General features: G+C 40.5%; 1 protein-coding gene across 4 annotated transcripts in view; it reads right to left on the bottom strand.

Annotated features, from left to right (window-relative positions):
• ninaC (STKc_myosinIII_N_like and MYSc_Myo21 domain-containing protein ninaC) overlaps positions 1-18,140 on the bottom strand; it is a 2,219,740-nt gene that overhangs the window by 669,013 nt on the left and 1,532,587 nt on the right. The window lies entirely within an intron of this gene.

Genomic DNA, 18,140 nt, shown 5'->3' with positions numbered 1-18,140 from the left:
CTAACTTCGCGAAAGGTCGAAAATGAATGTTCCCCAGCAAACATCAATAAAACAGGTAGGGCTCTTCACATACAAGCAAAAGGCCGACGTCTCAACGTACTCGAAAACATGGAAATCTACAAACATAAAACATTCGACGGTAGAAAAATAAACGAACAGATAAACACAATTTCTGACACAATATTCGAGCCTTTAAAATTTGTTTACAAGAAACAAAGTAATCACACAGGTACAACATACAAACACACAACAACAAATAAACACAAAACAATTAACGCACCAAAACAACAAACCCACAAAGAAGGTCAAACGACTAAAATTCGGACTTTTACCTGCCTCAGTCAGCTACACAAATCGATCAGTAAAACCCACCGTCGGTTCTGAATGAGCATCAATTTTGACAATACCTGTTCATGTACCTACGAACTATAAATACAAGGCTCGAATTACACATTCCGTGATCGAAATGGCAATCGTACGAATAAAAATTACGTGACTGATCGTACGTATGGCAATATTGGTATTATGCGGTACGTTCAGTAACGTATCGTAATTTATGACAGATAGTAATAGATTGAATGGTGATTTGTAAATATATTTTAACAATTAAATATTATCTCCTATTTATAAATAATAAAAAAATTTTATTTACATGTGGAATAAATCCTTAAGAAATCTGCAAAAGGAAGCAACAAGGAAGAAACATGTGCTGATTCCAAGAAATTGACGCAGGTAATTCTAGTGATGAGTGCACAGTCCGTTAAGAGTTAATATAAATAATAGGAAGTAGAGAGATCCTCCTAGTTGCCAAAACTAAATGTTTCAATTTCTGAGTCTTCGAGTTTTTGCTCGGACCAATTTTAGTTTACTTTAACACCCAACTGCAGACCATGGTAGACCTAATGAATTGAATAAAATAGTCTTAAATTTGTCCGTTATCGTTAATGGTGCACGAATGGAATTGTACCCAAATTCTATACGGCAGTATGACACATTCATCGTTAAAATAATAAAACAAGTGCTGATTTTAAAGGCAGCGGGGCAAATTGGTTAGCTTCCGTTTTGATATTCAAGACCCAGCATCCAAAGCGAGTATTTTGACGCCCTTCTCAATATTTTTGGACGTGTAATAAGAGTGTCACCTTGTCGTATAGAATTACCGGAACGAAAAGTAGTTTGTCCAGACAATTGTAACTGCGGGAAGATTCCATAGAGATTTATGTGGTATTTGTTATATGTAAATGTTATATGTAACATAGTACTTTTTGGAGCTTTCGGGCCGGCTTTCCTTTAAAATAAAACAAATGTTTACTTCTCAAAAGCTAAACATTTAATGTGATGGCGCTTGCATACGCGCAATTTATGCTATCTACATCGTCCCGGTAATTTACAAATTTCGATATATTTTGTCGTATGCGCAGCCCTTCTAACGTCAACCTTCTTCTTATTCTGTTCTCCACGTCCAAAATCTTTACATTATCGAAATCAGCTGTGTGTTTGCAATCCGTCAGATTCTGCGCTAAAGCTGTGGTGTTTTTGTTGTTTTTTACGTCTAACCTGCGTTCATTTATTTTCGTGTTGAGCGATCTTTTTGTTGGTCCTATGTATACCTTGCCGCAAAATTCCCCCCCCCCCCCCCCACGTGGTATTTCGTAGATTACGTTGTGTAGTTGCTCCTTTTTTATGCTAAGTTCAGCAGAGCTCACAGAGTATAATAACTTTGATTGGATAACGGTTGGTTGTACAGGTATAAAGGAATCGAGATAGATATAGACTTCCATATATCAATATCATCAGTAGGTATTTGAGGTATCTTGATGAAATTTAGTATGTAGGTTCCTGGGCACTCATATCCAATCGCTATTTAAAATGAACGAAATCGGACTATAACCACGCCCACTTTTTCGATATCGAAAATTTCGAAAAACAAAAAAGTGCGATAATTCATTAGCAAAGACGGACAAAGCGATGAAACTTGGTAGGTGATTTGAACTTATGACGCAGAATAGAAAATTTTAAAATTTTGGACATGGGCGTGGCACCGCCCACTTTTGAAAGAAGGTAATTTAAAAGTTTTGTAAGCTGTAATTTGGCAGTCGTTGAAGACGTCATTATGAAATTTGGCAGGAACGTACTTACTTACTTACTTACTTACTTAATTGGCGCTTAACCGTCTAAACGGTTATGGCCGTCCAACAAGGCGCGCCAGTCGCTCCTTCGCTCCGCCAACCGGCGCCAATTGGTCACACCAAGGGATTTTAAATCGTTTTCCACCTGGTCCTTCCAACGGAGTGGGGACCGCCCTCTACCTCTGCTTCCATAGGCGGGTTCCGATAGAAACACTTTCTTGGCCGGAGCATCATCTTTTATTCGCATAACATGGCCTAGCCAGCGCAGCCGCTGCGTTTTAATTCGCTGGACTATGTTGATGTCTGCGTATAGCTCGTACAGCTCATCATTAAATCTTCTTCGGTACTCGCCATCGCCAACGCGTAGAGGTCCATAAATCTTTCGAAGAACTTTTCTCTCGAACACTCCCAAAGCCGCTTCATCTGCTGTTGTCATGGTCCATGCTTCTGCCCCATATAGCAGGACGGGTACGATAAGTGACTTGTAGAGTATGATTTTCGTTCGCCGAGAGAGGACTTTACTTTTCAATTGCCTACCTAGTCCAAAGTAGCATTTATTGGCAAGATTGATTCTTCGCTGGATTTCAGTGCTGATGCTGTTGCTAATGTTGATGCTGGTTCCCAAATAAACGAAGTCTTTTACTATTTCGAAATTATGGCTGCCAACAGTAGCGTGGTTGCCAAGGCGCATATGCGCTGACTCTTTGCACGATGACAGCAGGTACTTCGTTTTGTCCTCATTCACCATCAAACCCATTTTTACCGCTTCTTTTTCCAGCTTGGAGTAAGCAGAACTAACAGCGCGGGTGTTTAGGCCGATGATATCAATGTCATCAGCATATGCCAGTAATTGCACGCTTTTATAGTATATTGTTCCAGTGCGGTTAAGTTCTGCAGCTAGTATAATTTTCTCCAGCATCAAATTAAAGAAATCGCACGATAGGGGGTCACCCTGTCTGAAACCTCGTTTAGTTTCGAACGGCTCGGAGAGGTCCTTCCCAATTCTGACTGAGCTGATGGTGTTGCTCAACGTCATTTTGCACAGCCGTATAAGTTTTGCGGGGAAACCAAATTCAGACATAGCGGCATATAGGCAGCTCCTTTTCGTGCTGTCGAAGGCGGCTTTAAAGTCGACGAAGAGGTGATGTGTGTCGATTCTCTTTTCACGGGTTTTTTCCAAGATTTGGCGCATTGTGAAAATCTGGTCGATGGTAGATTTACCAGGTCTGAAGCCGCACTGATAAGGTCCAATCAGCCGGTTCACGGTGGGCTTCAATCTTTCGCACAATACACTTGAAAGGACCTTATATGCGATATTAAGAAGGCTGATTCCACGATAGTTGGTGCATTTTGCAGTATCCCCCTTCTTGTGGACTGGGCAAAGAACACTTAGATTCCAACCGTCGGGCATGCTTTCGTCCGCCCATATTTTGCTAAGAAGCTGCTGCATGCGCCTTACCAACTCCTCGCCGCCGAACTTGAATAGCTCCACAGGCAATCCATCAGCGCCCACGGCCTTGTTGTTTTTCAATCTGGTTATTGCTATTCTAACTTCGTCATAATCGGGCGGGGGGACATATATTCCATCATCATCGATTGCGGGATCGGGTTCTTCATCTCTGCGCGGTGAATTGCTGCCTCCATTTAGGAGAGCAGAGAAGTGTTCCCTCCATAATCTAAGCACTCTCTGGACATCAGTTACAAGGTCGCCGTTTTCATTCCTACAGGAGTTTGCCCCGGTCTTAAAACCTTCCGTCTGTCGCCGTATTTTTTGGTAGAATTTTCGGGCGTTATTCCTGGTGGCTAGCAGCTCAAGCTCCTCGCACTCACGCCTTTCTGCTTCTGCTTTTTTCTTCCTGAAAAGGCGTCTCGCTTCCCTTTTCAACTCACGATAGCGTTCACACACTCCTCTTGTCGCGCTCGCTTTTAACGTAGCCCTGTAGGCAGCGTCTTTTCTTTCGGTTGCAACGCGGCATTTTTCATCATACCAGTTGTTTTTTCGTGGCCGCCGGTAACCAATTTTTTCCTCGGCGGCAGTATGAAGTGCTTTGGAGATATGCTCCCACTGCTCCTGTATTCCTTCAGGATGAGTTGTGCCCTCAGAGAGCAGGTATGAGAGTCGAGTTGCGAAATCATTGGCAGTCTGTTGTGATTGAACAGGAACGTACGCTTAATAAAAATTAGCAAAATCGGAGAATGACCAATGAAAATTTAATATCTTTACAGTATATAAGTAAATTATGTGAACATTCAACTCCAGTAATGATATGGTGCAACAAAATACAAAAATAAAGGAAAATTTCAAAATGGGCGTGGCTCCGCCCTTTTTAATTTAATTTGTCTAGGATACTTTTAATGCCATGAGTCGAACAAAAATTTACCAATCCTTGTGAAATTTGGTAGGGGCTTAGATCCTAGGACGATAACTCCTTTCTGTGAAAAAGGACTGAATCGGTTGAAGCCACGCCCAGTTTTTATACACAGCCGGTCGTCTGTCCTTCCGCTCGGCCGTTAACACGATAACTTGAGCAAAATTCGATATATCTTTACTAAACTCAGTTCACGTACTTATCTGAACTCACTTTGTAATGGTATAAAAAAATGGCTGAAATCCGATCATGACCAAGCCTACTTTTTCGATTTCAAAAATTACGAAAAATTAAAAAAAAATGCCATAATTCTATACCAAATACGAAAAAAGGGATGAAACATGGTAATTGGATTGGTTTATTGGCGCAAAATATAAATTTAGAAAAAAACTTTATAAAATGGCTGTGACACCTATCATATTAAGTAGAAGAAAATGAAAAAGTTCTGCAGGGAGAAATCAAAAGCCCTTGGAATATTGGCAGGAATACTGTTCGTGGTATTACATATATAAATAAATAAGCGGTACCCGAAAGATGATGTTCTGGATCACCCTGGTCCACGTTTTGGTCGATATCTCGAAAACGCCTTCACATATACAACTATCACCACTCACTTTTAAAACCCTTATTAATACCTTTAATTTGATATCCATATCGTACAATCACATTATAGAGTCACCCCTGGTCCACCTTTATGACGATATCTGGAAAAGGCGTCCACCTATAAAACTAAGGCCCACTCCCTTTTAAAATACTGATTATCACCTTTCGTTTGATACCCATATTGCACAAACGTATTCTAGAGTCAACCCTGGTCCACCTTTATAACGATATCTCGAAAAGGCGTCCACTTATAGAACTAAGGCCCACTCCATTTAAAATACTCATTAACAGCTTTCATTTGATACCCATATCGTACAAACAAATTCTAGAGTCACCCCTGGTCCACCTTTATGGCTATATCTCGAAAAGGCGTCCACCCATAGAAATAAGGCCCACTCCCTTTTAAAATACTCACACCTTTCGTTTGATACCCTTATTGGAGAAACACATTCTATAGTCAACCCTGGTCCACCTTTATGATGATAACTCGAAAAGGCGCCCACCTATAGAACTAAGGCCCACTCCCTTGTAAAATACTCATTAACACCTTTCATTTGATACCCATATCGTACAAATAAGTTCTAGAGTCACCTCTGGTCCACCTTTATGGCGATATCTCGAAAAGGCGTCCACCTATAGAACTAAGGCCCACTTTCTTTTAAAATACTCATTAACACCTTTCATTTGATACCCATATCGTACAAATAAGTTCTAGAGTCACCTCTGGTCCACCTTTATGGCGATATCTCGAAAAGGCGTCCACCTATAGAACTAAGCACACGCCTTTTAATATTCTCATTACCACCATTCATTTGATACCCATATCGTACAAACAAATTCTAGAGTCAGCCCTGGCCCAAATGGCGTCCACCTATAGAACTATGGCCCACTCCCTCTTAAAATACTTTTTAATACCTTTCATTTGATACACAACAAATAAAAACGAATTGCTACAAAAAACCGTGGCATCATCTAGAATGATAAATTACAATGGAATCAAAAAAGACATACTTTATTAACAAAGTTTACTGCTTGAGTGACTAGGAGCAGAACAAGAAAACGATTCAGATCATACTTGAAAAAATGGATACCCAAATAAAATAATAAACAGTCTAATACGCAGGGCGAGAAACAAAACTAAACAAAAAACGGGTAACAATACAACAACACTAAATGAAGAAAGCAATAGAAAAATATGCACAGGAGTCACATGCAGACCAAAAATAACAGACAGCAACACATTACATAAAATGATTAAAGCCAACAACATAAGCTATGTACACAAACCAAATCGCAGAATTCAAAGCATATACACGAAAACCAAAGACAAAATAAAAAAAAAGGAGCAACTACACAACGTAATCTATGAAATACCATGTGGAGAGGGTATTTTCTGGGAAGGTATACATAAATTTGTAAATTATCGGGACGATGTAGATAACATAAATTTCGCGTATGCAAGCGCCATTAAATAAAATGTTTAGCTTTTTAGAGGGAATGATGTCACAGTGCTTTTATATTTTGTGGTTTTTATGTACTTACGTACTGATATTACATTTAAATTTAATACAAAATTTGTGCATTAGGTAGCAAAAAGATGTAAGTCCAATATATGCAAAACTATTTGTATCGCTTTATGATTAAGTTAATTTCCAAAAATTTATATATTTTTCGAATTTGTGTAATAAATAGAAATCCCCGAGGAAGATGCAAGACAGCGTCGAAACGCGTAGGATGAAGAAGTAAACATTTGTTTTATTTTAAAGGAAAGCCGGCCAGAAAGCTCCAAAAAGTACTATTATACAACTATAAAACTTGGCCCAATATACATAATTATATGTAACAATTTACAACAGGGACCGACTGCTAATACTCGTCCAACAATATCGGAAGAGGCGTCAAATGACATGTTGTTGTTCACATACAAAAAATTGTGTAGAAAGGGGGTTTGCGCGGCTTTAATATTGACCCCAAACAGGTGTTGCACCAGCCGGGGTAGTGTTTTATAAGTGCGGCCGAAGCCCGCCCATGCATATAGGTGTGCTGCACAAAAGTACTATGGGTAATTTTTCGCTTTTCGTGAATATATGTTTTTTCCGCCTTCGGATCAATGATAGAGGGGTCAAGGCGGGAAGTATATTAGCAGTCGTCCCTCTTGTAAATCATTCGTTATTGTAATAAATATGACAAACATTTTTATAAAGTGTTTGAAGAACCGATACTCTAGGCTTCCTTTACGTTGTTGCAGAAGTACTTCGCTGCACCCAATAGGTGCGACCACTCACAAATTGCCAGCAATATACTCTAACGGTAGTCCTAGGAAACTTGCTCTTTCAACAGGGGTGGAGCAGAGTGAAAGGGGTGTTAGAGGCGTTGATTCCACATTGCAATTAAAGAGATTTTTGGTGTCATGTACGGAAACACTGCAAGCAGGACATACATTGTTAATGTCGGGATTGAATGTGGATAGTTTAGCATGTTACAATTTTCAGATCGAAGTTGAGCCAGGGAGTGTGCTTCCTCTTCTGTGAGTTCTGGGTATTTTTCCTTAAGAACTGGGTTCGCTGGACAATTCCTGGTATAGAGGTCCGGCGTATTTTTCTGGATATCACTGAGGACCTGTTTGTGGTTTTTTACTTCAAACGGCTGTGTTCTCAGGGGCCGTATTTCCTCATAATGCTTGCGGAGATGACTTCTTAAGCCATTGGCCGTGTGGCCTCTTCAATCAGATGTCTGTTGATATTGATATTCAATAGAAACGGGTTGTTTAGCATTTCATTTCTGTGCCTAATGGGGGAGTATTCTCGCCTCATTGTTTAGGTGGTTGTCTGGAGACATAAGAAGACAGCCCGTAGCGGTTCTGAGGCCTGTATTTTATTCCAGTGAGTAACCTTTAGGCTTGGCGACTATATCGCGGACGCATAGAATGCAAGCGGCCGGCCAATTGCTTTGTAAGTGGTAATGAGCGTTTTTTTGTCTTTACCCTAAGTGATGTCGGCAAGAGATTTTAGGATTTTATTATGGCGCTATATATGTTAGGAATAATTGCGGTTGCATGCTCCCCAAAATGTAGAAACCGATCGAACGTCACACCCAAAATTTTTGGGTGTAAGACAGTCGGTAGCGTGATGCCATCACCGGGGATGTTCAATATGGTCGACATTTGGCGCGTCCATGTTGTAAATAAGGTCGCCGATGATTTGGTCGTTGAGGCGAAATAACTGGAGAGATCAGCTGTTTACTTTTTTACAAAGCTCATGGCTGTGTGGGCCTGGGCCTGTTGTCATTATTGTGGAGTTATCGGCGTTGTTGTTGTTGTAGCAGTGCTTCGCCCCACCTAACAGCCGCGACCGATCACAGATTGGCATCAATATCCTCTAACGGGAGTCCAAGGAAACTTGCTGTTTCAACAGGGGTGGACCATAAGGAAAGGGGTGTTAGAGGCGTTGGTTCCACATTACAATTAAAGAGATGGTTGGTTTCATGTGCGGACACATTGCAAGCGGGGCATACATTTTGTATGTCGGGGTTGATTCTGGATAGGTAAGAGTTTAACCTGTTACAGTATCCAGAACGAAGTTGAGCCAGAGTGACACGCGTTTCCCTGGGGAGTATGCGTTCCTCTTCCGCGAGTTTTGGATACTTTTCTTTGAGTACTGGATTCACCGGACAATTCCCGGCATAAAGGTCCGACGCCTGTTTGTGGAGTTCACCAAGGACCTGCTTGTGTTTTTTCGCTTCATACGGCTGGGTTCTCAGGTGCCGTATTTCCTCAAAATGCTTACGGAGATGACTCCTTAAGCCCCTAGGCGGTGCTGTGCCATCAATCAGATGACTGTTGGGATGCCCAGGTTTCTGGGTATGTAGCTTCTTCCAGTGGGCAATTTTTAGGCTTGGCGACCATATATGGGACGCGTAGCACGTAATCGGCTGGCTAATTGCTTTGTATGTAGTCATGAGCGTTTATTTATCTTTTCCCCAGGTACTGCCAGCAAGGGATTTGAGGATTTTGTTACGGCTCAGAATTCTCGGGACAATTGCGGCTGCGTGCTCACCGAAATGTAGATCCTGATCAAACGTCACACCCAAGATTTTGGGGTGTAGGACAGTCGGTAGCGTAGTGTCATCGACGTGGATGTTCAAAATGGTCGACATTTGGGACGTCCATGTTGTACATAATGTCGCGGAAGATTTAGTCGGTGATAATGCCAGGTTTCGCGAGTCGAAAAAACTGGAGAGATCAGGGAGGTAGCCGTTTATTTTATTGCATAGCTCATCGATCTGTGGGCCTGGGCCTGTGGCCATTACTGTGCAGTCATCGGCGTAGGAAACGATTGTGACTCCTTCCGGTGGTGAAGGTAGCTTAGATATGTAGAAATTAAACAAAAGTGGGGATAGGACACCACCCTGTGGCACTCCTTGTTTAATTCTCCTTGGTTTTGATGTTTCGTTTCTAAATTGCACCGATGCCTGCCGACCACCCAGATAATTTGCGGTCCACCTTTTAAGACATGGGGGAAGGGTAGACCCTTCCAGGTCTTGCAGTTACGAGCCATGGTTGACCGTATCAAAAGCTTTTGATAGGTCTAGCGCTACGAGTACTGTTCTATGGTGGGGGTTTTGATTTAAACCGCAATTTATCTGGGTGCTAATGGCATTTAGCGCGGAGGTAGTGCTATGGAGTTTTATGAAGCCATGCTGATGAGAGGCTAGCTGCAAATTTGCTTGGAAATAAGGGAGCAAAATGACTTCGAGCGTCTTTGCCAATGGCGATAGGAGAGATATCGGACGATACGACTCTCCTATGTTAGCTGGTTTACCAGGCTTTAGTAGCGGGACCACCTTGGCCATTTTCCATTTCTCGGGTATGACAAAGGTGGAAAGAGACAGGTTGAAGACCTGCGCTAAATATTTGAAACCCTCTTTCCCTAGGCTTTTAAGCATCGGCTTGGCTATGCCGTCTGGGCCCACTGCTTTGGATGGTTTAGCGCGACCAATGGCGTCCTCAACCTCTTTAGCGGTGATGGTGATTGGTGACGCGCTGAATTTGTGTTTATGTGCGTGTCTGTTGGCCCTCCGTCTATCTTTGTCGACCGTAGAATGCATTATATATTGTCGGCAGAAAGCACTCGCGCATTTTTTCGCATCCGACAGCACTTTGTCGCCAAAGGCGATGGAAACTTTGTCTTTGTGCTTAGTCGGATTCGATAGGGACTTTACGGTGGACTAAAGTTTACCCACACCGGTATAAAGGTTACAACCTCTTAGGTGCTCCTCCCATTTCGCCCGCTTGTGTTCATCCACAAGCAATCTTATGCGTTGGTTTATATCCCTTATTTGGAGGTCGCCTGGATCAAGCTGCCTTATAAGGTCACGTTCTCTCGCTAAGTTTGCGGCCTCCGCCGGGAAGTGGGGCCGGATTTCGGGAATTCTCCCGGCGGGAATGAAACGTGCCGAGGCGGATTCAATGACCTTGCGGAAGGCACGCTCCCGTTAGTGGGCATCAGTCGGGTTAGGGAGGGCAGCAAAGAGGTTGTCTGTAAAAGATTTATATTCTTCCCCTCTTTTTTAAAGTTTATGAAAGTGCGTTTTTCGGCGACGATGAAGTCGGCGGTACGCTCGAGCGAAATAAGTATAGGCAGGTGGTCGGATGCCAATGTTACCATCGGCTGCCAGTTGACGCAGTTTACGAGTTCTGCGCTCACGATTGAGATATCTGGCGAACTGTGACAGCTTCCTACCATACGTGTGGGGGCGTCTCTGTTTATTGTGCAGAACGTCGTTTCTTCTATTTGATCCGCCAACATCTCACCCCTACTGTCCGCCCGCAAGTTTGAATGCCATAGATCGTGATGGGCATTGAAATCGCCTAAGATAATGCGATTGTTGCCAGTGAGTAAGGCTCTGATATTAGGGCGGTATCCACTGGGGCAACAGGGGGCAAGAGGGATGTAGATGTTGATGATTTCTAGGTTTGTATCGCCTGACCGGACAGATAGGCCTTGACGTTCTAAGCCATTGTCCCTGCGGTCGATGCCAGGATCATATATATAATATTGCACAGAGTGGTGTATTATAAACGCGAGGCCACCTCCATTTCCGCTCTCGCGATCTTCTCTGTGGACATTATTTCCAGAGCAGGTCTGCAATACAGATCGTGCTGTGAGTTTAGTCTCTTGAATCGCAGCAATGCGGATGTTGTGCCGCTTCATGAAATCGACTATCTCCGTAATCTTCCCAGTTAGTCCATTACAGTTTAACTGCAGAATTCTGAAGTGCATGGGGGGAGACGTCGCCACTCTGGGGGTAAGTGACGGGTGACTACGCCTGGGTTGAGGAAGGCCAGGACGCAATTGCTGTTGTGGCCCTGGGACTGGGCGTCCTTGGGCAAGCATTGGGGTACCCGGATGATTGCGTTTGCGACCTGGCAACATGGCGCTATGAAACCCGTCGGGGGTTGCCGTCGCGGAGACCAGAACATCTAGGAAAGTGGCACCACCCAAGGCAGGAGCTGCATTGGGCGGATGTCGCAAACATATATATTCTGTGCTGGCAAACGGTGCAAACGGAGGTAGGGACTAAGAGTTATCGGCGTAGGAAACGATAGTGACTCCTTCTGGTGGTGAAGGAAGCTACGATATGTAGAAGTTAAACAAAAGCGGAGATAGGACACCGCTGTAATACTCCTTCTTTAGTTCTTCTGGGTTTAGATGCTTTGTTCCTGAATTGCACCGATGCTTGCCCACCAGACAGATAATTTGCAGTCCACCTTTTAAGACTTGGGGGAAGAGAGGACCCATCCAGGTCTTGCAGTAACGTGCCGTGGTTGACAATAACGAAAGCTTTTGACAGGTCTAGTGCAACGAGTACTGTCCTATGGTGGGGGTTTCGATTTAATCCGCAATTTATTTGTTTGTTAATGGCGTTTAGCGCGGTGATTGTGCTACGTAATTTTCGGAAGTCTTGCTGATGATTGGCTAGTTGCCAATTTGCCTTAAAGGAGGGAAGCTGAATGGCTTTAAGTGTCTTGGCCACTGGCGATAGGAGTGATATCAGACGATAAGAATCTCCTATGTTAGCTGGTTTTCCCGCCTTTAGTAGCGGGACCACCTTGGCCATTTTTCGGTAAAGCCTAGGTGGAAAGGACACGTTGAAGACATGTGCTAGATAATACAATCCCTCTTTGCGTAGGTTTTTAAGCATCGGCTTGACTATGCCATCTGGACCCTCTGCTTTAGATAGTTTAGAATGAACGGTGCCATTCTCAACCTCTTTGGCGATGATGGTAATTGGGGATGCGCTGTATTTATGTTTGTGTGCGCGCTGTTGGCCCGCCGTCTAACTTTGTCAACCGTAGAATGCATTACATATTGGCTTACCTATACCGGCAGAGAGGTTACAATTCTTTAAGTGCTCCTCCCATTTTGCCCGCTAGTGTTCAGCCATTAGCAATCTGATGCGTTGGTATATTTCCCTCATTTGGGGATCGCCGGGGTCCTGCTGTCTTATAAGGTCACGTTCTCTCACTAAAGTTGCGGTCTTCGCTGAAAAGTTTGACCGGAATTCTTCAAACGGGAATGAAACGAGCTGACGCAGAAAGCATGCTCCCCTTGATTGGCATCAGTTGGGATTGGAAGAGCAGCAAAGCGATTGTCAATGTATTTTTTTATGGTCTTTCCATAATGTATTCGGCTGATCGCGAGAGCGGGAGGAATATGGGTCGGATGCCGATGTTACCATCGGCTGCCAGTTGACGCAGCTAACGAGTCTTACAACACGATGGAGATTTCTGCCGAGAAATGACAGCTTCCTACCCTACGCATGGGGTGTCCCCCTTTAACGAGTAGGACGCTATTTCTCCTTTCTGTCCGTCTGTAGATCAGAATGCCATAGATCGTGGTGGGAATTGCCTAGAATTATGCAATATACTCCGGTGAGTAGTGCACTGATTTCAGGGTGGTATAAAATGGGGCAGCAGGTGACAGGAGGGATGCAGATGTTGGTAATTTCTAGTTTTTGTTATAACAGTACTTCGGCCTAACCAATAAGCTCTATCACTCGAAGAAATATTAAGGAAACTAACAGTTGTAGGTTTTTAGAATTGAAAACATGGAGCCGGAACTGCTTTTCTTTTTATGCGTATGTTCCTTTAATCTGCAATCTTTTGCTATAATTTCACGGTAACTTCAACATTTGGGAACTGTTACCGAATCGTTTATATAACTGGCTAATTTTTAGGTTCATCAAAAGGTTTCGTCTTAATAAAGCTGCATTTAATCATTTCCTGAGGAATACAAATTTCCATTGCCATTCCTTAGCAGCTGCACCTCCCATCCTCCAGTTGGTAGCAACGCTTACATTTCTTTAAAGTAGCAGTTACCAGCGGGCGATAGGGGACGACTATCTTATGGGAATGAGTCAAAGCTTGGTTTCGAAATTGAGCACCAGAATAGGGATTGAAATAGAAAGAAAACTATGTCCAGAACATATCCGTTTTACACCGGAGAGTCTGACTGGCTGTATGAAATGGTTCTACGAGAAGTATAAGATACCTCGAGGTGAGAAAATGAAATAAATTTTCTTGGATGTGCTTACACTTTTTCCTCCTACAGTAATTGGATTTATTGACGGTACCCATATTGGCCTGGAGAAACCCAGCGAAAAGGAATATATGTTTTTTAATCGTAAGGGATTTCATAGCTTAAATGTAATGATTGTAAGTAGAATATAAACTTTGTTCGTAGAATCGCAATTTGGACATATTTCGATCAAAGCAATTATTTTATCCGTATAAACATGTATCTTGTTACAGATATGCGTTCGCCAATACAAAATTAATGCAATAAATACTAGATATGGAGGAGCTGCACATGATTCCTTCGCATGGAAGCAATCAGAAAAAAAGATAATGCTGGAATAGCAATTTGAAATAAATTTTAATAATAATTCGTGGTTACTTGGTATGCATTTTTTAACCAACTAGTATGAACTATGGGCATTTATTCTCTACTTTCATTTAATTAGGTGATTCCGGCTATCCACTGAACCTGGTGCATAACCCCATACAGAAATTCTGCGGACGATACAAGTAAGAGTGTATCTAATGCGGTTCACTCAAAGGCTAGATGTATGGTCGAGAGAATTGAAAGGAAGATATGCCCACAAAAGGTGGCAATGTTTTCCAACGTTTGCGCAGCTCTACCCAACATATGTATCGAATTTAAAGTCCCCTTTTAACCAACCAAGTGTAACTGCAAATGATGTTGCTGTGAATGATATTGATATAGGCGAGCACACACAAATTTAAAGAATTGGTCAAAACATTCGAAACCAAATAAAGCAATCCCTTGTTAATTAAAATACAAATGGCCAATCACAAAAGTCTTGTCAGGGTCAGTCACAGGCGTTTTGTGTGTAGTTCTTAGCAACTTTGGCTTAAGATGAAATATTTTCGCTATTTTTTCAAAAAAGTGTGTCAATATATAATACAGGCAATGTAAGTTGAGAACTTTCCGATGGAGTGGCTCTGGCGCAAGCCCTAAACCAATTCGCTCCAGACGTTTTTACAGGTAAGTGTGAGAAATTCAGGAGAAATAACTAAATAAACTATAATAAACCTTTTACGTTTACAGGTGCTTGGTTGTCCACAATAAACACAGGAATAAATTGGCGCTTGAGGATGAGCAATTTAAAGAAAGTTATTGAAGGTGTATACAATTATTACAACGATGTATTAAGTTATTCATTAGCAGATTTTCCTCAACCTTATGCTCAACGTATTGCCGAAAAATGTGATCCTGGTGAGCTCGAGCGCTTATTACAGCTTTTACTAGGTTGCGCAGTAAAATATGCTGAAAAGCAAGATTATATACGACAAATAATGTGCTTAGAAGAATCACTTCAAGCTAATATAATGCGAGCACTGCAAGAACTTGGGTCAACTTGTCATGGAGACTGTCCATCTCGTAGTTCATCAAGTAAAATACAACTGCTGAAACTGGTAATGATGGTGTATCACTGGGTCCTATTCAAGCTGGTCTGAACTTCGTCGACAGCTCGATCGAATGGAAGAAGACCTTATACAATCAGATGCTGCACGAGAGGACCTGAATTAAAGGTCCTCTAATGAATGAAATTCAAACAATACAACAGCGTAATGACGATCTGATAGTAAATATCGTCCGTATTTATAATGCAACCAAAGATTTGCTATTTTCCTTCACGCATTATTTTATCTTTTTGCAATAAAGGAAAACACTTCTGAGTTAATACAGCTTAAAGATGAAGTTGACGTGCTTAGAGAATCTAACGATAAATTCAAAGATTGCGAAATCCAATTGGAAACATATAAGAAAAGACTCGAAGAATATAACGATTTATTTCATAAATTCGTGGAATTTTCAGTAAAATTGGAAACTTTAAACTGGCTTAATTCTTATTATATACTAGCATATTATTTTCCAAAAAAATAACGAAAATAATTTAAGTGAAACGAAACTCGCTGTGACAAGGTTTTCAAGGCGCCACTCCGTCTTTCCAAGAAACTAACATAACGCCAAATTGTATCGTGGAAAATATCTTACTTGTTGGGTACATTTCATTTTGGTTACAACAAATTTAAAATTTCTCAGGAAAAGCAAAAACCTTATATTTTTATATTCAATACATAGAGAAATGACTCTTTAAAACGCCGTTGTTGTTGGCTCTAATTCTTTCATATTTTTACTGGGGTGTTTTTGAATACATATATCATAACTAAGCTAACGATATATACCAGTAAGATAACAAATAAAAATAACAACAATTTTTATCAGGTCTTCTTTTTTATTTATTAACTAAAATCATTACATGATTTTTATAATTAAATTTATAGTATTTAAAAATAAATTTACTGAAGAAAAGGTACTGCAGTTCCTACAAATATGACTGGAATTCAATAAATATATATATATATATATATATATATAATAAATACTCTCCTTTAAAACTATAGAGACTTTTTCATACAAAATTTAAATAAGGTTCAACATTTCCATTTCAGTTCTTATATACATACCCAACAAGCATTTCTGTAAATTTTTGAAAATTAACTTAAAGTAAACTTGTTGTGTTAAATTTTATATAAACGTTTTCAGTATTTAATGTATTTAATAAGTTTTGAAGGTAAATTGTGAAAGTAAATTGTAAATGTTTACAAAAAAAGACAAGACAACCACCTGTCAATATTTTTCAACTTGGAAATTTCAAATTATTTTCATAAAGGTTTATTCATTAGAGGGAATGGCATTTAAACCGTTTCCTGGATTCTCCTACGACCCATTAGAATTACAGCCATCCTTTATTTAATGTATGCATGAAATTCGGTATTAGTTCATATGTATATTTACATACGCATATGTATTTGTTAATATTATTAAAATTATTGAAATAAAAATTATCATTTATAAAAAGCTTTCTTTTAGAAATTACATTTACAAACTTAAAAGAAACTAGCCGTTTCGATTATTTCACGCTTAATTTTAAACAATTAAAAAAAAATTATAAAAAAAAATTTTAAGTTAAACGGTTTTATTGAAAACAATACTTACATGAAGTAATAATAATACTAAAAGCTAGAAAATAATTAGGTAGGTCCTAGATACCAGTCGTCACACTCCTCATCAATCTAGGGCGTTGATCAGACAATTAAATAAAAGCGTTGGGCGCGTGAAATTTCTAAAAATGTGAGGCGTATCATGACTTTGTTAAGGTTCAGTTGGTCTTAATTATGACTATCAATAGAAATTTTACGCGTCCAACGCTTTTATTTAATTGTCTGATCAACGCCCTAGATTGATGAGGAGTGTGACGACTAGTACCTAAGACCTACCTAATTATTTTCTAGATTTTAGTATTAATATTACTTCAGGTAAGTATTGTTTTCAATAAAACCGTTTAACTTAAATATTTTTTTTTATTTAATAATTTGGGAAAAATTTAAACAACGTGACATCAGAAAGGACAAGGCGACAGCTATTTCGATTATACCTTGTAAATCTCTTCAAAGCCTTTTCTCCCAGGAGTGGGATTTGAACCCGCACTCCTACGATGGTTGAAGTGTACAAACGCATTCAAACACGTCATGCCTTAGTTGTTGTAAAGTTTTTCCCAATTGCCTTCTTTTGCATAGTATATTATTCTATATATGTAAAAGAAGGCAATTGGGAAAAACTTTACAAAACTAAGGCATGACGTGGCTGAATGCGTTTGTAACACTTCAACCAACGTAGGAGTGCGGGCTCAAATCCCACTCCCGGGAGAAAGGCTTTGAATCGAAACAGCTGTCGCCTTGTCCGTCCTGATGTCACTTTGTTTAAATTTTTCCCAAATAAATGTTTTCATACATTCAAAAGCAATACGGGAAATCCCCGGCTAAATCATACAAATAGACAACATTTGGTTAAGTCGTTGTAGTTCTATAAATAGAACAAAAACAGCAACAATACCAAGTTTCTCTGAAAACGCCTTACCAACAAGCATAACTTTAACACATAATTACGTACCAAGTATGTAGTGTGTAAAAGAATAATATATGCAAAAGAAGGCAATTGGGAAAAATTTTACAGCAACTAAGGCATGACGTGGCTGAATGCGTTTGTAACACTTCAACCAACGTAGGAGTGCGGGTTCAAATCCCACTCCCGGGAGAAAAGGCTTTGAAGAGATTTACAAGGTATAATCGAAACAGCTGTCGCCTTGTCCGTCCTGATATCACGTTGTTTAAATTTAATGTTATATGTTTTCATACATTTAAAAGCAATACGGGAAATCCCCGATTAAAACATAATTTGTACACAACATTTGGTTAATTCTTTGTAGTTCTACAAATAGAGCAAAAACAGCAACAATACCAAGTTTCTCTGAAACCGCCTTACCAACAAGCATAACTTTAGCACATAATTACATACGAAGTATGTAGTGTGTGAAAGAATAATATATGCAAAAAAGGCACTTGGGAAAAACTTTACAACAACGAAGGCATGACGTGGCTGAATGCGTT

The sequence above is a fragment of the Eurosta solidaginis genome, chromosome 2, assembly GCF_040869045.1.
Source record: "Eurosta solidaginis isolate ZX-2024a chromosome 2, ASM4086904v1, whole genome shotgun sequence".
Classification (NCBI taxonomy): Eukaryota; Metazoa; Arthropoda; class Insecta; order Diptera; family Tephritidae; genus Eurosta; species Eurosta solidaginis.
Note: the sequence above shows the minus strand (reverse complement) of the source record. Positions and strands in the feature narration are given on the sequence as shown.